The following is a 24,937-nucleotide window of genomic DNA, read 5'->3' as shown; positions in this document are numbered from 1 at the left end:
GATGGTTGAATGAATCATAATTATATGCATAACATTCAACCAATGATAGATGGTTGAATGAATCATAAATATATGTATAACTTCCAACCAATGATGGATGGTTGAATGAATCATAATTATATGCATAACTTTCAACCAATGATAGATGGTTGAATGAATCATAAATATATGTATAACTTCCAACCAATGATGGATGGTTGAATGAATCATAATTATATGCATAACTTTCAACCAATGATAGATGGTTGAATGAATCATAATTATATGCATAACTTCCAACCAATGATGGATGGTTGAATGAATCATAATTATATGGATAACTTTCAACCAATGATAGATGGCTGAATGAATCATAAATATATGTATAACTTTCAACCAATGATGAATCGTTGAATGAATCCTAATTATATGCATAACATTCAACCAATGATAGATGGTTAAATCATAAATATATGTATAACGTTCAACCAATAATGGATGGTTGAATGAATCATATTTATATGCATAACTTTCAACTAATGATAGATTGTTGAATGAATCATAAATATATGTATAACATTCAACCAATGATAGATGGTTGAATGAATCATAATTATATGCATAACTTTCAACTAATAATAGATGGTTGAATGAATCATAATTATATGCATAACATTCAACCAATGATAGATGGTTTAATGAATCATAATTATATGCATAACTTTCAACTAATGATAGATGGTTGAATGAATCATAATTATATGCATAACATTCAACCAATGATAGATGGTTGAATGAATCATAATTATATTCTTAACATTCAACCAATGATAGATGGTTGAATGAATCATAATTATTTGCATAACATTCAACCAATGATAGATGGTTGAATGAATCATAATTATATGCATAACATTCAACCAATGATAGATGGTTGAATGAATCATAATTATATGGATAACTTTCAACCAATGATAGATGGCTGAATGAATCATAAATATATGTATAACTTTCAACCAATGATGAATCGTTGAATGAATCCTAATTATATGCATAACATTCAACCAATGATAGATGGTTAAATCATAAATATATGTATAACGTTCAACCAATAATGGATGGTTGAATGAATCATATTTATATGCATAACTTTCAACTAATGATAGATTGTTGAATGAATCATAAATATATGTATAACATTCAACCAATGATAGATGGTTGAATGAATCATAATTATATGCATAACTTTCAACTAATAATAGATGGTTGAATGAATCATAATTATATGCATAACATTCAACCAATGATAGATGGTTTAATGAATCATAATTATATGCATAACTTTCAACTAATGATAGATGGTTGAATGAATCATAATTATATGCATAACATTCAACCAATGATAGATGGTTGAATGAATCATAATTATATTCTTAACATTCAACCAATGATAGATGGTTGAATGAATCATAATTATATGCATAACATTCAACCAATGATAGATGGTTGAATGAATCATAATTATATGCATAACATTCAACCAATGATAGATGGTTGAATGAATCATAAATATATGTATAACTTCCAACCAATGATGGATGGTTGAATGAATCATAATTATATGCATAACTTTCAACCAATGATAGATGGTTGAATGAATCATAAATATATGTATAACTTCCAACCAATGATGGATGGTTGAATGAATCATAATTATATGCATAACTTTCAACCAATGATAGATGGTTGAATGAATCATAATTATATGCATAACTTCCAACCAATGATGGATGGTTGAATGAATCATAATTATATGCATAACTTTCAACCAATGATAGATGGCTGAATGAATCATAAATATATGTATAACTTTCAACCAATGATGAATCGTTGAATGAATCCTAATTATATGTATAACATTCAACCAATGATAGATGGTTGAATCATAAATATATGTATAACGTTCAACCAATAATGGATGGTTGAATGAATCATATTTATATGCATAACTTTCAACTAATGATAGATTGTTGAATGAATCACAAATATATGTATAACGTTCAACCAATGATGGATGGTTGAATGAATCATATTTATATGCATAACTTTCACCTAATGATAGATTGTTGAATGAATCATAAATATATGTATAACTTCCAACCAATGATGGATGGTTGAATGAATCATAATTATATGCATAACTTCCAACCAATGATGGATGGTTGAATGAATCATAATGATATGCCAAACTTTCAACCAATGATAGATGGTTGAATGAATCCTAATTATATGCATAACATTCAACCAATGATAGATGGTTGAATGAATCATAAGTATATGCATAACTTTCAACCAATGATAGAAGGTTAAAGGAATCATAATTATGTGCATAACTTTCAACAAATGATGGATGGTTGAATGAATAATAATTATATGCACAACATTCAACCAATGATAGATGGTTGAATGAATCATAATTATATGCATAACTTTCAACCAATGATAGAAGGTTGAAGGAATCATAATTATATGCATAACTTTCAACAAATGATGGATGGTTGAATGAATCATAATTATATACATGTACACAACTTTCAACCAATGATGGGTGGTTGAATGAATCATAGTAGGATAAAATCTAATCAGGCATAAATGATAACTCATTTGACAACTAATTGACACTTAATGCATGCTAGATCATAAAAATATAACATTAACATTTTGATCACAGTCATTCACATGATATACTAATAGAAACAATATGGTAATTTATTTTTAATATGCAAGATAAAAAACAGCCACACCCAAACTAAAAATGAATAACCAACCAAATAGTCCACCCAAAATACGTATGATGAATGTGTACATTTAGATAAGACTTGTATTGGTGAATGATTATTTACCACACAACATGTTTGGTGGTCCGTGATATTTTAATGAGTAAGAAATACCAAGGCCATTATTTCTATTGACATAATAATAGTTTTGTTCATTTAAGTTTTTACTACATTAAGCAAATAAGAATGATTTTTGTTTATTCTCGTGTTATTTCCTTTTGCAAACTGTCTGGGTTTATGCAATTAAATTGAACATTGCACTGATATGCATGCACAGGATATTTTGGAAATACAATTAATTGCAATATTGTTATTGATGACATGCCCATATTTCCACAGTGTGACATCACATACTATCAGTCTTTGTTTTCAGTCTCATAGTTGCAGAGTGTATTAAATATTACATGGTCTATATTGGTTATTTATTTTCAGAACTATTTTTCAATCTCCACAAAATCAGTTTAAATTTGGAGCAAGTATCACAAACCTCCACACAGCTTACATAGAGGATATGCATGACTGCATCCAAAGTAATATTACCTATGGCTTGGATTAAATCAAAGCTCTTGCAGTAATCATGTTCCTACATACGTCAAACTAAGATAGTATGGGGTGGGATTATAGAACATTAAATAAAGTTGTATGTTTTAAATGCAGTCTGCAAGCCCCTAGGCTGTCTATATCTGCACAATTTGTTTAATCTTTGTACTAAATGTAGCAACAAAATTAGGTTACTGTAGAATACTTTATTTCAGCTGGAATTAATTTTCGCTGAAAAGACTTTTTGGGTGTTTTGTCTGGAATTTATTTTCACTGATTTTTGACAAGTTGAATGTAAAATATACGAAAAAAGGTATATTCGCTGGATTTTATTTTCACTGAATCATCCTTCCAGCGAAAATAGCGAAAATTAATTCCAAGCGAAAATAAAGTGTTTTACAGTATGCACCAACATTCTGAATGTGAATCGATCAGTAACTGGCTTGACAAACTGAAGAATCTTTAAAGGCAAGATGGCGGATATCAACCAACTTGACACAATCATGACAAAGCTCGATAACATGTCCTCCCTTGAGAAGAAATTAGTAGAGCTGCAAACGTCGGTAGAATTTATCAGTAATTATTTTGAGGATTATAAACATTGTATGGAAGATCTTGAAACGAAGAATGAGTTACTGAGTAATTAACTCCAAGTTACACAATCCTCACTAAGCGCTACAAAAAGTGAGTTACAGGAATTACAGCAGTACACCAGAAGAAACAATATCGAGATACATGGAGTGCCTGAACAACGAAATGAAGATACCGATAATTTAGTTGTGAAAATTTCTGATGCTGTCGGCATTAAGATTTCACAAAATGACATTGATGTCAGTCATCGTCTGCCCTCGAGAAACCATCAACAACCTCCACCCATTATAGTAAAATTTGTCAGAAGAACCACCAGAAATAAAATTTTCAACTCCAGGAAAAACATAAAAAACAAAACTACAAAAAGATATGAACATTGATACAAATGTAAGTACACGTGTCTTTATCAACGAAAATCTCACCCCCGCTAACAAACAGCTATTTCACACCGCAAACCAGAAGAGAAAAGAAGCCCAATGGAAATTTATATGGACTGTAAATGGAAAAATATATGCCAGGAAGAATGAAGGAAGTAGTCCTATTAGGATATTATCAATCAGCGACATAGACCATATCCGTCCAACATAGACTGGAATTATTATCCTGGACCACCAATATAGACTGGACTCATTTTCATGGACCCTCTTGATACACACCTAATAACATATAACTGTAAACAGTACTCCATTGATCAATTTAATACAGGTATAGTTCCATTCCGCCAGCATTTTGCAATTTTTCATTCTAATGTCAGATCACTGGGAAAGCATTTTGATTACCTGGGTTACCTTTTAAGTGTCATCAAACAAAAATTCGCTATCATCGCTCTTACAGAAACTTGGTTACGAAATGATTCAGACTTGTCTCTGTTTAATCTCACGTCCTATCAACTTGTTACATGTAACCGTGAACATTCCCAGGGTAGGGGAGTTTCAATGTATATACACAACTCATCGTCTTTTTCACGCATTAATACTTTTGAAATTGCCCACTGTGAATCATTATTTGTGGAAGTCTTCATTGGCCAAAAAATTATTGTTGGTGTAATTTATAGGCAGCCAAATACCCCTTTACAGGAATTTCTCGACACTTTAGAAAAATGCCTCGACAAGTTCTCTTCTGCAAATAAAAAATGTATGATTCTTGGTGATTTTAACATTGATGTCAGTTTGAATACTCAATCCACTGCAAATTATATTTCACTCCTAAACAGTTACAATTTTACCCAAACAATTAATACCCCAACTAGATGTACATGTACTGCTGATACCAATACTGTCATAGATCACGTGATTACTAACATTACCTACTGATCATTATATCGAATGTGGCAGTATTCAAGCTGACATCAGCGATCACTACCCCACTTTTTCAATAATTAAAAACCTTGACCACATTTTTAATCAGAACACTACTTATCGCAAATGTGACTTTTCTCGCTACAATCGCGATGACTTCCTCCAAGATTTGGACAATATATCATGGGACCCCGTTTTTAACATAAGTGACCCCAATAACGCCTGCTCCGTTTTCTGTGATATTTTCTATTGTGTAATGTCGAATCATGCACCAACAATTCAAATTGAAAAGAAGTGTAAATCTATTCGCAAACCTTGGCTAACAAAAGGTTTAATTATATCAGCCAAAACTAAATATAAATTATATTGTAGTACCGGTATGTTAAAGTCACCAGATAATACCGAAATCAGAAACAAGTATAAAAGATATCGAAATCATTTGACAAAACTTCTAAAAGCGGCCCAAAGAAGATATTATTATTCGAAATTTTCTAGTGCCAAGGGTAATTGCAATGCAATCTGGAAAACTGTTAACGGAATTCTTAATAAAAACAAAAATATGTCCTCACCAAAAAACATTAAATCTAATAATAATACTGAAAAGATTTTATCGAAAAGTATCGATGTTGCTGAACAATTCAATGAGTATTTTACAACTATTGGCCCCAATCTTGCAGCAAAAATAATTACTAACAATGACTTTGAGCATTATCTTAATCCAGCCTCATTCTTTTTTCGGCCAGTCAATGAAAATGACATTGCCAACGAAATATTTCGTTTGGATCCCCAGAAAGATATGGGACAGGATTGCATACACCCCCGGCTTATAATTGACGCTGCTTATCATATTTCTCGTCCTCTAGCACACATTGCTAACTCTTCCATAACACAAGATATATTCCCAGATGCCCTTAAAGTTGCTAAAATTATACCATTATATAAAAAGGGGTCAGCTTTAGATGTTAGTAACTACAGGCCGATTTCAATTTTACCTGTCCTTAGCAAGATAATAGAGTCTATTATTAACAAACAACTAATGTCTTTCCATGAAAAATACAATATTCTTCTGCCATCTCAGTATGGGTTTCGGAAAAAATTTAATACAAAACTTGCCCTTGCCGATTTAGTATCTGATATTGTAGATAAAATGGATGAAGGCTTTGTAACATTTGGTATTTTTATTGATCTAAAAAAAGCCTTCGATACAATTGACCATCAAATTCTCCTTAAAAAATTAGCATATTATGGGGTCAGGGGTCTCCCACTCAAGTGGTTTCATAGCTACCTTTCCAACCGCCAACAAGCAGTAAATATCGATAGCACTATGTCAGCGCAATGACTAATTAAATGTGGGGTTCCACAGGGTTCCATTTTAGGACCAATTCTTTTCCTTCTTTATATTAATGATATTAACCAATCCACTAATGCATTTGTTGTTCGTTTATTTGCCGATGATACTAACCTGTTTAAATACATGAAAACACATACTATTGACCTTAACACAATTAACAACGACTTTGGTAAAGTGATAGAATGGTGTAATGCTAACAAACTAGTGAGTGTAGACAAGACTAATTACATGATTATGAAAACGCCCCAAAAACAAACCCAAATAACAGGCCATCTAACTATGACGGGCACGCCGATAGAGGGTGTACAGTCAGCTACATACTTAGGTGTTTCTATCGACCCCTCACTTACCTGGAAATCTCATATAGAAAAAGTGAGACAAATTATTACTCCCAAAATTGGTATTATATCCCGAATTCGTCACTATATTCCTCGTTCTATACTAATTTTACTATATAATACATTAATCCTTCCTCATCTAACATACTGTATTGAAATTTGGGGAAACACTTAATATCCAACTTTACTTGAGCCAATTCTTTGTCTACAAAAAAAGGTAGTTCGACTTATCACTTTTTCCGACTTTCATGCTCACTCGGCTCCCCTTTTTCGCCAACTTGGAATTCTCGATATTCACAAACTCTGCAAACTTCAAACATGTTTATTTATTTTTGATTTCAAACACGACCGTTTTGCCCGTAGTCTTAGGTATTATGCAAGCAATCCGTCACATACTGTAGCTACCCTACTAAAGCAACAACTGAAGGAAACCTGTCAATTCCGAAATTACATTTGTCCATTTCCCAGCATAATTTTAAATATGCAGCTGTTACACATTGGAACTCCCTCACAGTTTTATTAAAAAGTTCAAATAATAGAAATCAATTTAAATCAGATTTAAAGACCCATCTCATTAGTAGTTAACTGGCATATCCATCTTTCTTGACTATTATTAGTATTTTAGTTACTTTATTTTCTTTGTGTTATATTTGCTAACCAGGGCATATTTGTTACTTCTTTGGAAGATTTTGTTTATTGTTTTTTTCCCTACCAATTCATTATTTATACTTCTTATTTTTGTTTGATTAGCAGTTTGATTCATTTAATTGTTTCATAACAGATTAATTAATTATTATATCAACTCGTTGCTTGGTTATTTATTAATTTTTTTTTGATAAATAGTTATTGATTAATTGTATTTTTCATCTATTTTGTTTCCTAATATAGATTTAAAATTATAAATAATTTCTGTCTGTCAATGACCTATGCACATAAGTTTACTAGCATGGCAGGGCTGTGGACTAGACTAGTTCAGTAGAACTATTTTCACAGTCCTCATGAGATTTTTTTATTTTATCTATTTAATTACTTGTATTTTCATTTTTTTTTCTGATGAAATAAACATAAACAAGAATATGTATCAAATCAAATTTTACGAAACAAAGCAAACAAAAACTACCACGACATAGAAATTAAGAAGCTTCAAACTGTATATAAGCAAACTATTCATCAACTTGAAGAAACTTACATGAAACAATTAAATAATAGACAGGCAATAGACACTATTTATTTAAACTGAGTTTTCACAGGCTACATATTATTAAAAGCAGGCAGACATATACGGACAAAATCTTGACAATAGACTTGTTGATGTTTACATACATGTTCAACTCTTCTGCAACATTTAGAAATAATTATATTGTTGATCCTGTAATGTCAGATAATATTTTTCATAGTTTTTCATACTACATACAACAAATGTGTCGTTAATTGTTGTGGTATAAATGTTGACATTTGACCTATTAAGAGGGATGACAAATTTATCACAATTTGTTGTTTCAGTCATGTTAGTTTTATAACGTCACTTCCAGTCACTATATTTGTAAGTAATTATTTTAAGGATTAATAATCAAATAAAGGCTTTATATAAACCACTGCTAACCTTTGATATGAGAAATGGATTATGTTTGACCCCTTTTTTGAGCAAAACGTACAGCTTGGTGACCTTAATAGTTTTAATCTGGGTTTTGTGGACAACAGCATAAAATACAACCACATTGATAACAAATCTTTAATTGTGTGACAAATTTGTATGAAAATATGGATGACTAGGAAATAAGTATACATGTGTACTTCCATTGTGATTGATTTGCTTCATAATAGTCCTTAATAATTGATTGTATGAATATGAATTCTAAGGTTACATTACTAGCAGCAACATTCACATCTACCGGAATGATTGAGGATCAGAAGTGAGATAATTTGATTACTGTAAACTACTTAATTTTTGATGCTGGAAATTTTGACAATTTGATGACTGGATGATTGGATGGCAATCGTAAAGACAAAAGTCACTCACAATCTTTGTCGAAGTACAGCAAAGAAATTTTCACTGCTACAAAATGTTGTGATTTTCACTGGTCTGCAAAATTTATTCTCTTACAAAATTACAAACTATTGTTATGGCAATGGAGTTAAGAAGTCGCACTCCGACAAATGCGTGTGTCAGATTCTTCCTTTCTATCATTTCCTGACCATGTACTCAAAATAAACTGCATTATAGTGAGATATTTTTCTTTTAATGTAGTTTGAAATTTTCCATCATAGGGCATTCCTCGTGAGGAATTTACTGGATTAGTTTCCATATTTTATCATTCCATGTGAAATGCCAATTAACCTTTCGAGCACCAATGTCAACTTTTGGCACCACCATCAACAAAATTATTATGTATAGTCTGGTTGTCCACAATTGAAATGTTGATAAAGAGATAAACATTTTGATCAAAAACAGCAATATCTGAAACTCTCTGTATGGTCTGAAAATATTATAAAATTTAATGATAATTTTACAAAATGTGAACTGAATTTTGGCGGGAAAAAATATCTGGCACTCAAAGCTACCATATATATGACTGTATATATATATATGATTTATTTCACAAATAATAATAACAATTCTAGTAATCTTATATTAATAATAATAATAATAAAAATAATTCTTCAGATTTCCTTGAATTTTATAATGTTTAATTTCAAGTTTTTTTTTACAAAATGCAAATGTATGACCATCACATAAGCTATTTTTCAGACAAAAATATGGGTCAACAATACATGACAATTCACCATTTGTTACACATATGGTAAAACCATCTCATCATGGTTAACAATTTTGTTTTGTTTTGTTTGCAAAAGATTCATAGGTCATGTGTCTGCATGATCAAATATGGGGCATACCAACCACCAAATTGTCTTGAATGGCCATGCAGTTCACTACAGTGTCTCAGCGATGTCCAAATGGACTCATGTACATTTTGTACTGTATGAGGTTGAGTGTGATTCGTCACAGATGTAAACATTCCCACTGCACTTTATTAAATCACGCTACTATAAAATTGTTAGATTTTCACAGACTTACGAAAATTTGACTCTTTAAAGCGCTGTATTGTCAGGGGTATGATAAGAAGTACGTGGCACTGTAACAAAAGAACATGAATTTCTCTACTATAATATAACTGAATTATTGATCACAGCCTGGCATGTCTCAGGTGAAGAGTTGTTCTGTCAAGTGTCTGATCTTGTCACGGCATTTGTCCGAGGGACAGAAGAAATGTATTGCATGGTTACTACATGTAGCTTCCATTCCCAGGTTTTAAACCAGATGTTGGATTATCTCTATACCGAGACTTTTCATACAAATACCCCTCAGACATGCAGTTGAACTATACCACAGCCTTACATATTTCTGTGAACACCAGTGGTACTGAACAAAGTCTAATGGAAGCGCATTAAATTATAATCTGTTTTATCACAGATCTCAACTCACTGATTTGCATTATAATTTTTAGAAATTTAGGTAAATATTGCAATTTTTTGATTACCACATAATTTGTGTAATATTGTCAAATGACATCTTCATCGTATAACACATATATTTTTACATGAACCCATTTTCAAATCTTTGACAAGCAAATAAATGTCCTTTAGAATATCCAACATTTTTTACTAATGAAAAGGTCACTCTAGATTTCTGTCTGCACAAGATTTCACATTTTACATCATATAAAAGATTAGTTTTCAGTACAATAATGACAAAATAGACACTATACTGTAATTAAGCAATACTGAATAGCAGGGAGTCAAATCCATGTAGAGTTAACATAATAATAATAATGAACACTATTCATCCTAAGTAATAAATGCCCCACAAGTGTCAATAATGGTTCATCTATATATGTAGTAATTATCACAAGGAAGACCATTCTATTTTTAATATATTGAAAGAGATGTCGCCTTTTGTACCTTTCTTTACAAGAGTTTTATCTTAGTCTCAATTTATCTAAAAATGAGCTGTAAGGGTGTCGCAGTCTTCTAAGCTGCGATCACAGAAATGTACTAGCTGTGTCATATAGTCTCAATATTCAATTAACTTGTGAAGTTAACGGAGGTTTTAATTTATGATCAGTTCATCTACAAATGACAGACCAAACAAATTAGAGCCCTAGAGTTTAATGTAATCACAAACTTATCAAAGTGAAATTAAAAAGTGAAAAAAATCATATACATATTCTACCATATATGAAATTGCAATTATTTTAAAATTCTGTTCTGTATGGTATGGTCGATGTTGTCCAGTTTTTCAGAGATGACAAAGAAGAAACTGATGTCCTCTCCTACCCTGGGAAGCTTTAAAGATGAAGGAAGGAAAGATGAGAAATGTTACCTCATGAACTTTTTAAATTCTTTATGAGGTGTTCTATGCTGTGCAGCTTGTGAGATTGTCATATCCTGAACAGTTGTGTTAGTTTTAATGTCCTGCAGCTACATCTCAATGCCTGTCATTTCCCGTCATGGCATTGTGTACACAAGTTATTGAATTTTAACATTATTTGTGTTTAGCATTGCTTTTGATATGCAAGATAAAAATTATATATTAATGGTCCACTACATTGTTGAAAAGAATTTATTTATGAATTTAATATTCAAAATCATTATGTTACTTTTAGTTTTATTATAGAATCATCTATGTCATTTATATAAGCATGTGTTACAAACAATGTACCAATAGTGTAAATACAGTACATGTATATCAGATTAAATAACAGTTAATGATAGATAATGATCTAACCATGTATTCTGTTCATTTAGATGATAGATTTTCAGTGACAGCTATACAGTAAAAAGCAATGGGTTTATGCTATGGTTTAACTGTACTTTCACAGAGTCGTATAATGCTGCACAAAAAAAAATGTGATGTATTAATTCCTCCTAGAGGTAAAAATATTTTTCATACTAGTAATCTACTCCGTGTATTTGAGTGAAATTAACAATATCAAAAACATAACAAAAAATGTAGAAGATCTAAGTTCGAATGAGAGTAAAATAGTTATAATCTAGAGTTTAATGAGGTTCATAATGATTGACATTACTACACAAAATACCTACTAAATAAATTGGCCTTAGAATGACATTGATGTGTAAACTTATTTTATTGTACCAATTTAATAAATTGGTCCAGAAGGTTTATAGAATTATCAGATGACGTTCACTCACCGATGAAATTGTTGTCAAATAATCAGCATTATAATCTGAATCTTCTTCAGATTGGCCATGAATCTGTGAGCTCAATTCTGATTGATTCGATAGAACTCACATGTAGGTCAGCTAGTGATTGTAAACTTGATTGAATGATTCAAAATACCATCAACATAAAGCAGAGTTTTGATTTGCGGGGAGGTCTTGCATGTTGCATTTAAACTAGCTACCATATTTGCTCTATGAGAGGCGTACCTCTAATAAAAATGCATATGAACCAAAAAATCAAATTGGCTGTATCCTAAAATCAGTGAAATATTACTTATTTTGAAAAATCTTTGTAATTTACATAAATGCATGTGCTAATAGAGTGAATATGGTATATTGAGTTTGATGATATTGTTATTTGTTGGAACTAAATGTTGGTGACCCAATGGGATTATAATTTACTGTAAACTAAAAACACTATGCTTTATATGAAAAATGAAAAAGCTCTCTGGTTGCTACCATGTTAACCATAGTGATGGATGCAAGGGATTGGCTCTCTGGTTGATATCGTGTTAGCCATAGTGATGGATGCAAGGGACTGGCTCTCTGGTTGCTACCATGTTAACCATAGTGATGGATGCAAGGGATTGGCTCTATGGTTGATATCGTGTTAGCCATATTGATGGATGCAAGGGACTGGCTCTCTGGTTGCTACCATGTTAACCATAGTGATGGATGCAAAGGACTGGCTCTATGGTTGATATCGTGTTAGCCATAGTGATGGATGCAAAGGACTGGCTCTCTGGTTGCTACCATGTTGACCATATTGATGGATGCAAGGGACTGGCTCTCTGGATGCTACCATGTTAACCATAGTGATAGATGCAAAGGACTGGCTCTCTGGTTGCTACCATGTTAACCATAGTGATGGATGCAAAGGACTGGCTCTCTGGTTGCTACCATGTTAACCATATATGGATGCAAGCGACTTGCTCTCTGGTTGCTACCATGTTAACCATAGTGATGGATGGAAGGGACTGGCTTTCTGGCTGCTACCATGTAAGCTATAGTGATGGATGCAAGGGATTGGCTCTCTGGTTGCTACCATGTTAGCCACAGTGATGGATGCAAGGGATTGGCTCTCTGGTTGCTACCATGTTAACCATAGTGATGGATGGAAGGGACTGGCTTTCTGGCTGCTACCATGTAAGCTATAGTGATGGATGCAAGGGATTGGCTCTCTGGTTGCTACCATGTTAGCCACAGTGATGGATGCAAGGAACTGGCTCTCTGGTTGCTACCATGTTAACCATAGTGATGGATGCAAGGGATTGGCTCTATGGTTGATATCGTGTTAGCCATAGTGATGGATGCAAAGGAACTGGCTCTCTGGTTGCTACCATGTTAACCATAGTGATGGATGCAAGGGATTGGCTCTATGGTTGATATCGTGTTAGCCATAGTGATGGATGCAAAGGACTGGCTCTCTGGTTGCTACCATGTTGACCATATTGATGGATGCAAGGGACTGGCTCTATGGTTGCTACCATGTTAACCATAGTGATGGCTCTATGGTTGATATCGTGTTAGCCATAGAGATGGATGCAAAGGACTGGCTCTCTGGTTGCTACCATGTTGACCATATTGATGGATGCAAGGGACTGGCTCTCTGGTTGCTACCATGTTAACCATAGTGATGGATGCAAGGGACTGGCTCTATGGTTGATATTGTGTTAGCCATAGTGATGGATGCAAAGGACTGGCTCTCTGGTTGCTACCATGTTGACCATATTGATGGATGCAAGGGACTGGCTCTCTGGATGCTACCATGTTAACCATAGTGATAGATGCAAAGGACTGGCTCTCTGGTTGCTACCATGTTGACCATATTGATGGATGCAAGGGACTGGCTCTCTGGATGCTACCATGTTAACCATAGTGATAGATGCAAAGGACTGGCTCTCTGGTTGCTACCATGTTAACCATAGTGATGGATGCAAAGGACTGGCTCTCTGGTTGCTACCATGTTAACCATATATGGATGCAAGCGACTTGCTCTCTGGTTGCTACCATGTTAACCATAGTGATGGATGGAAGGGACTGGCTTTCTGGTTGCTACCATGTAAGCCATAGTGATGGATGCAAGGGATTGGCTCTCTGGTTGCTACCATGTTAGCCACAGTGATGGATGCAAGGGACTGACTCTGTTTGCTACCATGTTAGCCATGGTGATGGATGCAAGGGATTGGCTCTCTGGTTGCTACCATGTTAGCCATAGTGATGGATGCAAGGGACTGGCTCTCTGTTTGCTACCATGTTAGCCATAGTGATGGATGCAAGGGATTGGCTCTCTGGTTGCTACCATGTTAACCATAGTGATGGATGCAAGGGATTGGCTCTCTGTTTGCTACCATGTTAACCATAGTGATGGATGCAAGGGACTGGCTCTCTGGCTGCTACCATGTTAGCCATTGTGATGGATGCAAGGGATTGGCTCTCTGATTGATACCATGTTAACCATAGTGATGGATGCAATGGACTGGCTCTATGGTTGCTACCACGTTAGCCATAGTGATGGATGCAAGGAACTGACTCTCTGGCTGCTACCATGTTAACCATAGTGATGGATGCAAAGGACAGGCTTTCTGGTTGCTGTGGTGTGGTTGATACCATTAGACGACCGTGTTGTCAGTATCAGGGTTACCTGCAAGCAGCCATGTTATCAACAACAGCGGTAACTGTAGGCAGCAGTGATGCCACCATCATTGGTACAGATGTGTCATATATGCCAGCAATGGCAGTAACTGCTCCCAGTCATCACAGATACTGAGTTCTATGCAGTTTTCACTTACATTATTTTCATCATAATCATCATGAAATGCCTGTATGAAAAATCTGTCTTTACACGTCTTGGCAATATATATTCATTCATTTCAATTCAAGGCAGTTATCATTTGGTTGCTAGGCTACAGATCATTTTTCATACAGTTTGCTGCTGGTTTTCCCAAGATAATTCAGTAGAATTGGTTTGAGTTATGTCATTATTATCTCATGAATATGTATGAGATATACTGCTTTCCTGTGATATGATGTGATAATGTGTCTCTTCATTTGATGTTTTGACCATGATGACCATAGTTTGAACCTGATTAACTGTTATCCAAAGCATGGTTTTCCGGTGGTCACTTTTGTCTTTTTGTGACTATGTTACTCAAAATCAGATAATTTGAATGTTCACCAGTGACCACAGTCAGTCATAAATATTTTATTCAGAAAAACAAAGCAGTGAAAAAAAAACTAGAATGGTAACAGACATGTAACTGTCGTGGTATTGAAATAATTTTGCAATATCTTTGTTGAAGTAGTAAAACATCCCTGGGATGTTTACCAAATCACTGAAGCCAAAATGTATTGCAATTTAATTTTAATAAGATCATATTTTTGAAAATCTAAAACTCATTACTAAAAAAGACTTCTTTTCTTAAAAGAATTAAGCTCCCTGCTGAATATATCATAATATAAAGCATATATGCAGTTTTAGAATTCCTCACATTTTAAAGACATTTTATTATGACTTATTCAAAGCCTTTAAAATGTAAAAATGAATAATGACATAACAACCAAGCCAATAAGATAATGTGTGTGTTATTTAATCAAACTGTGGCAGATTTGTCAGGTACTACCGGGGTACAACATATGGTCGATGAATGCATATCAATGGAGATATTATTAACACAAAAAAAACATATGTTTTAATATGCAATTCAGCTGTCTAAAACATGTTTCATATTTATCATAGTGAAAGAAACCACCAACTGTTCCTATAACATTTTTTATTAATTGACTTGTGAAAAAATAACAAAAACAACAATTTACTAATAAATTTCAGCTGTCAATTTTGTCAGCAGAAGACACGTACATTTTATGCAAAGCATATTTGATGTCAGTAATGTTAGATAATATACATTTTTGATGCAAAACTAAACTATCCTCAGCTTTTGTGAGTATAAGTGAAAAATACAAACATATACAGAAAACAGAAAATATTGTCACAAAATGAACAAATCTGAATGAGGCCGCCTCAAAGCAACTATAAACTAAATATCAAAGTGTGTAAAGATTGGTTACTTAGTTCAGGTGAAGGTATAGTTGACAAAATGTCTGTCACCCATTGTTGGTTTCTTAGGGGCACATCTATGTGAACATTGTGCATGTGATCTATCGCATGTTTATGAATAATTGCTGTTACTATACGTCATTTGATACCTTAGGTGGATTTGTTCATTATGTCACATCTTCAAGACTCTAATTTTGATGATTTTTTTTTTATTTTTGATAAAAAGAGGGATTTTTGGCTTCTTCTTACAAACCGCAAGTCCAATTGCTTTGATATTTAGTATATATGTACCTAGGGTGAACTTCTCTCACATTTGTTCTTTTTGTGATGATATCTTCAATTCTCTAATTTTGGTATGTTTTTTTACTTTTTTTTTATATAAAAAGTCATATTTTTGATGTTTTCTTGAAGCCAGATTTATCTCTCAGATTTTTTCATTTCATAAATATATCTTAAATTTTCTAATTTGGGTTAAAAATGATATATTTTGACTTCTTTGACTCATTCAATAGACAATTGTCCATTCCCTACAAAATTACATATGTGACAGACAAAGATCATAGAGTTGCAGTGGAGTCAAAACATCATGTGGGATTTGACGAACGTGGAACTATTTTGTGGGTGTTTCCATGCTTGACAAGCCATGCATGGCACAGTCCCTGTTAGTTATCCAATTTAAGATATATAGTGTTGTTTATAGTAATATAGCAGGAATATAACCATATCAGGAATATGATTATTTAACATTAAAATGATTGACATTTGTATCTGATCGTCAAACAAGTACTTATCCATATTGAAAGATATTGCTCTGGAACAGCACTCAAAATCAGCCATTTTGAATACATGTATATATATTATATAACATGATGTATAACGAATATATAAAATTTGAATATAATCAGTCAAAGCATTTAAGAGATATGGCTCTAGAAGCTTAATGAATTTTTAGCACAAAAATGGCTGCCATTCAGCCATCTTAAATCAGATCGTAAAACAAAATGACATGAACCAAGGTCCTATAATGTCTAAGGTATATACCAATTTTGAACAAAATCCATCTGTAAACAGCCGAAAAATGCTTGATTTTGATGATTTTTAGCAAAAAATGGTCGCCAATCAGCCATCTTGAATCAGATTGTGAAACAATATGTATAATATCATGTGTGATGTATGTGTGAAGTTTGATTGTGATTGGTCCAGGCATTTCTAAGATACAGGTCCGGACGCACGCACGCACGCACGGACAGACGGACACGCGGAAGTCAAAAAATAAGTCCCTGTTTTCGGACTGCGTCCGAACGGGGACTAATAATGTACCATACACATTTTATGATGGTCAATTTTCATGAAGTAAAGATATCTCAATGGCATATTCCTACCTTGAAAGATGGTTATTTCAACATTGCATAATGATGATCATGTGCATAAACATTCGGCGAGACAAATCCAGTTACATGGATCTCTCAGACTGGTTCATTTCTTCTAAGAATGCTCAAACTTTTTATTTAATAGATGATTATTTTAGCATTATCATCACTATCACTGATATTTTACACCACAATATTTTTAACTGTCCCTTCCTTGCTACGTACCTTTCCCAACTCACAATGTTTGATGTGTTTGCCAAAAAGCAAGGCTACAATAGTTTACCTATGATTTTCAAAAAGAAGACAGAAATGTAGTAGTTCTGACCAAGAATCATGAAACTATTACCCCAAAACAGAACAATAACCTAAAATAAAAAACTGAAGATCTACATGTATATACTATAAATGCATTAATTATTCACTAGGTTTTACTCTCGCTATTTTGTGGATATAAGTAAAAATGTCTATTAAATTAAATTAACACATGTAAAATAACAATGAAACAATGTTTCCCTGCAGAATTTGTGAAATTAAAACCCAGTGAAATTGCTCAAAACATTAAAACAGTGTAAATAAATGGTTTGACAGTATGCCAGAATATATCAACACAAAATTAAGAAAGTGGTAGTTACAAGGTACATACTTACATCAGTATCAATGTGATGATGTCAAATATACAGTCAGATGGACAATCAGTAATATGAACAGATTTACCATCTTCTCATCGTTGTTAAACTTGTTCCAGTTCTTACATAAAATATAACCACTATCTATGCAAAAACATCTGCAAACAATAACAAAAACAAACAAAAAAACAAACAATAAAATAGATTTGTAGACAAATAAAAATAATTATTTTCTGCAGCTAAGGGCCACAGTAAAATATTAATTGTGGTGATATACAGTTCCTCATTTCAGTCTGTTGAATACATATTTCCCATACAAGTCTATAAATGCATATAGGCACTTATGTGAATGACATACTAGGTGTGTTTACAGCAAATATTAGTCATATTCTAAGATTTTTAGTTTATGTGTGCTTTGAAAATGAACATGCACTTCAAACAGAGCAAATACAAATTACTTTTACTGAAAAAGTAAAATCAATTAAAATCCTCCCTGGAATATCTAGGGAAACATGGATGAGAAAAAAAGACATGATGACCTTATATAGACCTACATGTATCTATGCATATTAAAAAAGATTTATCAATGAATACCCCCTATATCATGAAATTTGAGCATGGAGGCAATGAGACATTTCATGAACAGAAAAACAATTTTTTTTTTATATATCATGAACTAATTCATGTAAAAGCACAGTCCTACCCTTGAATGAATTCCAGACATAGAGATACTGGATACACCATATGCATCATAACTTTCTCATATTCTATATTTAGTTGAAGAGATGATTTATTGACAATATCAGTGAAAATTGAAAGCCATTGATTACTCATCAATTTTGATTCTAATTCGTGATTCTTGATTCAAGGCAACACTTAGTGACTTAAATTACTGGACATAATCAAATAAAGGATAAACAGAATATAATTATCACAAATGTGATCTGTATACCAACACAGGCAGACACTAGTTCAATATCAAAGTGTCAAAGTATTGCACCATTTCATGTATGGTACGAGTCCAGCAATATACACAATGCTAATGTTAATGATAATTTATACAAAGAAATTCAGCCACATTCAATTAACAAGCAGCCTGTCGGCTGAGATAGCTCCGCTGTTAAAGAACAGAAGATATCATTAGAAAATGAACAATATGTATAGTATCAAAGCAATGGGACTTGCTGTTTTTAACAAGAAGTCGAAAATGTCACTTTTTACCAAAAATTACAAAAATATTCACAAAAATTAGAGAATTAAAGATATCATTACAAAATGAACAAATCTGAGAGAGGTCCACATGTAGTACTTATATATGTAATATCAAAGCGATTGGACTTGCGTTTTTTAACAAGAAATCAAAAATATCACTTTTTACTAAAAATGACAAAAATATTCACCAAAATTAGAAAATTAAAGATATTATTACAAAATGAACAAATCTGAGAGAGGTCCACATGTAGTACTTATATATGTAATAACAAATCAATTGGACTTGTGGTTTTTAACAAGAAGTCGAAAATATCACTTTTTACCAAAAATGACAAAAATATTCACCAAAATTAGAGAATTAAAGATATCATTACAAAATGAACAAATCTGAGAGAGGTCCACATGTAGTACTTATATATGTAATATCAAAGCAATTGGACTTGCGGTTTTTAACAAGAAGTCGAAAATATCACTTTTTACCAAAAATGACAAAAATATTGACTAAAATTAGAGACTTGAAGATATCAACATGAAATGAACAAACCTAAGAGAGGTCTACTCAAGGTACATATACACCAAGTATCAAATCATTCAGGCTAGTAGTTTTCAAGAAGAAGTTGAAAAAGTAAAACATTGACACAGACGACAGACGATGACGAACAATCACTCATATGATAAGCTCCGCTCGACAAAGTCGACAGCGGAGCTAAAAAACATGGACTTGTGTAGCAAGGAAGATTGCTCTGGGGGGTCATATAACACAGAGTTTCATTGACTTTCATGAAATGTTATTTTTTCAAAAACAATACAATCATCAAATCTCAAAAATTCCCAGCAATTGAAATTGTCTTGATGTAATGTTGTATTGTTTCAGAACTCTTATTTTAACTTTTGCCAAAGATAAGATTTTACCAGGCAGCAAATAAATTGTTAGTTTGTACCCAGTCTTGAAATTGAGTTTTTATTTGTTATTTTTCCTGAACTTACATTTAAGCAATGTTTATTTGTTGCCTATATAATCCAAATGAAATAAAAAGATTGTAGCTTTAATAATAAAATACTGACCAATGTGTCAGCCCAAAAAATTATCTATACTACCATAAGAAGAAAACATATCAGGTTACTGCATTATCTAGTATGACTTCCTGGAGAATAATTATATTTCGAACATCTGGTTTCTATGATCAGCATAGTATAAATGCCTATGTTTAATGAATGCTCAGTTTTTGCTTTATAAACTGAATGAAAACATAGTTTAACTAGTACAACCTTGCCAATTTAGAATCAAGATTAAATAACAAATAAATAGACGAATACAAACTAACGATGCATGATCTTTTCTTTGCATGGTAAAAGTGAGTATAAAAGTCCTGAAATAATATATCTAAACATGTTTTCATGGAAAATACATGCTACTTTAGGTGAGAACAATTTAATTCACACCATACGATTTGATTGATTACAACTGGATCATACAGACGGATTTAAAGGTGTGCGGATGTTTATAACTGAGAATTTCTAGTCGACAACGATATCGTTGCTGACCGAGTAATAAAGATACAACATGTTGACATGTGAAATCCTGTCTAGTGCCCATGCAATCACCAACTATCGAAGACTAGCCAATTATATGGTTTACATTTATCATGTGTCTTTCAATTTGTTACTGAAAAATAAGACAAAACGTTGTAGTCGTCGGAGAAAGATGAGCGATTTTTTAACTATAGGTATATCAAAATGATTGATAAATACATTGGACGTACATTGCTGATGTCTTTCCTGTATCTGTATTGTCAATATCAGGTCTAATTCTGATTAGAGAGGAGACTAGACCACATGAAATCATCAACTTAGGGGAAATAAAACATGTGCAAGCAACCACTAAGTTTAAAAAATAGATAGGTAGCATGTGTTTCATCTCGAGATAAAACTTTACGTCTCATGTCATGTGCAAAGTGTGCATGCGTCAATGACGAACGAATCATTTGCAGTTGTAACATGTGTGGATGTAATTAAGCTTGAAAATCGGGTCATAGAATAATTGCAACAAAATCGGCAGGTGTGCATCAGCTTTATGTAACTCGAAATGTGCAAATCTGACCCAGACTGCATGTCTAATGTATATATGAAAAAAAAAATCAATAATTTTTTCAATTACTTAAAATATGTTATTGAGGTACTGCAGAGTGAGTGAGCTTAGGGAAATTGGTACATGTGATTTGTTGTAGTTTCTCTCCTCCAGTCAATCAGAGTCTTGGGCTATGATTTGTTTTGATATATTTCTACTCATAAAATGTAAGTAGGTACAGGGGAGTAGTGAATTTTGCAAGTACAAATCTAGCATTACTCTGACAACTACTACCCTTCAAGCATGTTTGCTTTCCAAATTGGCTTTTGTTACTCATAATTGTAAAGCATATATTGACTCAACATTCAAACATGCATTACTCCAAGCACACAATATGTACGGTAATTTAGATTTAATTTTTCTATATTCAATAAAAAATTTTGATAATTTCATATTTGACTAAATAAATTTTTAGCGAAAAAACAGGAAAAATATTGAAACATTCGCAGGTTAATGTTTATTGCAAACCACCAGGTAAGAGATTGTTGAGTTACGTGGTATTGTACGTGTATGGCATAATCCTGCAATATTGCAGTAACAGTTAATTCTCAAAATTTGTTTTTAAAATGCAAATACTGACCGTTTTAAGTACTTTTTGAGAAAATACAATGCCTAGATCCACCTCAGGATACATAAAGCATAAATGAAAGTGAATGGTTGCCATAGTAATACAATTCATCTACAATATTTTAATTGATATATTAATGTATTTGTATTTTATCAGAATACAGTCCTACAAGTGAAGATCACTGCATTGTATTTGCCAACCATATGTCACTGACATTGCTCATAATGTCAAGTTCACATCCATGGTTGTTGAGATAGATGAGTGTGTTCAGCTCAGCGTGGATCTAGGACAAACATTTATCTTGGTTTGTGTGAATGGTTGAAGTAAAATTCAAGTACAAACCACTAAAGGCATGCAGTCATTATACTTTTTTTGAAAATTAACATATTCCTTTTTTGGTGTTTTTTCAATAAAATAAAATATTATGGCAGTGTATAAATGGAAAAAATCAAGAGAAATAAACAAGAGACTTGTGATTCTTGCTGATGCCTGCGGGCAACACCGGTTTTGATTGTCACTTCACTGGGTTCTGTGCATGATGCAATGATTGACAGGTTCATTAATATTCCACCAATGAGATTGGAGTTAAATTTTCATGAACAAACATTTATCTGAATAGTTCATTAGAACAGGCCGAAACTGAAATTTTGCACGCTTTCATTTCACAATATTCTTTGAGATTTTTTGTTATGATGGCATTGCAAGACTGAAGGACTACTAAAGATACTAGGCATTGAGAATACCAACGGAAGGAGCATACGCTTCTGGGCAGGATGTTGGTGGTTGTTGGTCTATCTAACAGTTTGTATCACACAACTGACTGCCAACTCAATTCCTTCAACTGGCAAGCGTCTTCTGGCATGGTTATCCGATTTATATTTAACCCACATGACAATTCAAATGCATTTCTGAGTCCTTGGCGAAACATCAATACTGTTTACATTATAAACACAACATCTAGTCCTCATGCCAGGTCATGCTTGATATAATACATGTAAAGTTCTAACATGCTACGAGTACATTCTACTATTCTAATTTCCATCTTCTGCTCTTGTGTTGATTTTTACAAGTCATATGTGTAGTTCATTAAAATCCAATAAACGTAAACATTCATCTCAGTTGTAATAATAATACTTTACCATAACAAATAAACATAACCTCAACCAATCATAATATTGACAATTGTTTGTATATACTAGCTTTCCTGTAAATACACAAGAGGCTTAATAAATTTTTAGCTGATTTCAAATTCTCTTGATTTGCTTATTGCTCAACTCTGACTGAAATTTGGAAAAATATGTTAATGTTAGAAAAATGGGGATGTTTTTTTCTCCACTAAACTAGTATACATACTTTCATTTATCACATGCAAACATATACATTAATTTTCTAATTCTTCGATTTACTGATAAAACTAACCCATAATTTAGTTTACATGTTGCCAATGTGACTCTATATCCTTAAATACAATGATGGTTTAGTTTAAAATATTTGTTTGTATAAATTCAATAAATACCATATTGCACGCTCACTCATTGGAAAATGAGACTCATTATTAAATTGATACTATAAGCCATATAGTTAAATGACTTTTTCCAAGATCAAACATCTTTCTGAAATTAGTTTGAACACTGTTGATATATTAATTTTCATATTTACCAGTAATCTTCATCGCTCACTTAACAGTAGACAACTCTGATCACTGCTTTAGTTCAAAACAGATTTATACATTCTGTTAAATTTGTTGAATACAGAAGTCAGCTTTTTCCACCTTTCGCAACATAAATATGCACAAAGTTTCCCACATTTGTTTTCAAAACTTTTGAATAAAACCTGTAACCAATGAAAAATTACATCTATTTCGTCGAAAATTAACAAAGTCGATGTTTCCAAATTTTGGTGGGTAAAATGATTTTCAAGTTTATTAGCAATGTTCATTTCTAGTGCAAACAATCATATCATTGCTGGGAGTGTATAGAAAACTGCAGTTGGCACATTATCTTTAAATCCACCTTTAGGTCATGTGATCCATTTGTTGAGGCTATACATGCATTTTAGTCAATCCACACCCTAACAACAACCTGCATGTCATTTACAAAGTGTTGACCCCAAAACGTAGGCCTACCAATCACTCTAACTCTCGTCACTTTCCGTTTTCAGGAACAGCTCTGATATAAGTATAGTTGAAGTGTTCAATTCCAGTTGACGCGGTTGAGACAAGGAATCGTTACTACTTCGTCACCAAACACTCTTGAAGCCTTATAAGAAAAGACTTAATCAATTTCAGCACTTGTTTGCCATTTAATGACACAAATGTTGCATAATGAATAAAATACTGCTGTCAGTCAATTCCCTTCAAAACATTGATCAGTCAAATCCCAATTTTTTCATCGATATTCATTTTATTTTTACATAAATACATGGAAACGATTTTTTATTCCTTCAGAAAATTTATTTTACCATTGATTTTCTCAAACCAAACTTCAAATTATGTTTCACATTTTCTGTGGAATATAGTTAAAAAATCAAGTACAAGTAGGTTCTGTTCATGTAAGTCCACTGCATTAAATCCACCTGATATTCTTTTGTAGACTTGTCTTGTACTGATTTTATTCTAACTTTACAAGATAGACATCTTGCGACAAACCTGCGATTGATATGATTTATCCATGTGTTGGTTTTATTCAAATTTGGTATGAAGATCAATAATTCATTCATCAAATTTATCGATGGCAAAGCCGACTTCTGTCACCTATTACAAAATTATTCTTGATAATTTTATTCCATATTTGTTTTTTTCA

The 24,937-nt window shown here is 32.7% G+C and overlaps 1 long non-coding RNA gene across 1 annotated transcript in view; it reads left to right on the top strand.

Annotated features, from left to right (window-relative positions):
* LOC144357831 (uncharacterized) overlaps positions 1–22,642 on the top strand; it is a 60,224-nt gene extending 37,582 nt beyond the window's left edge. The window contains exon 3 of the long non-coding RNA XR_013421731.2: positions 22,293–22,642. This is a non-coding gene — a long non-coding RNA (uncharacterized LOC144357831). The remainder of the gene's footprint in view (positions 1–22,292) is intronic.
* The last annotated feature ends 2,295 nt before the right edge of the window (positions 22,643–24,937 follow it).

Source organism: Saccoglossus kowalevskii, chromosome 3 (assembly GCF_978046115.1).
Source record: "Saccoglossus kowalevskii chromosome 3, keSacKowa6.1, whole genome shotgun sequence".
In the NCBI taxonomy this organism is placed as follows: domain Eukaryota; kingdom Metazoa; phylum Hemichordata; class Enteropneusta; family Harrimaniidae; genus Saccoglossus; species Saccoglossus kowalevskii.
The sequence above is the reverse complement of the archived record's forward strand: the minus strand, read 5'-3'. Positions and strand labels throughout refer to the sequence as shown.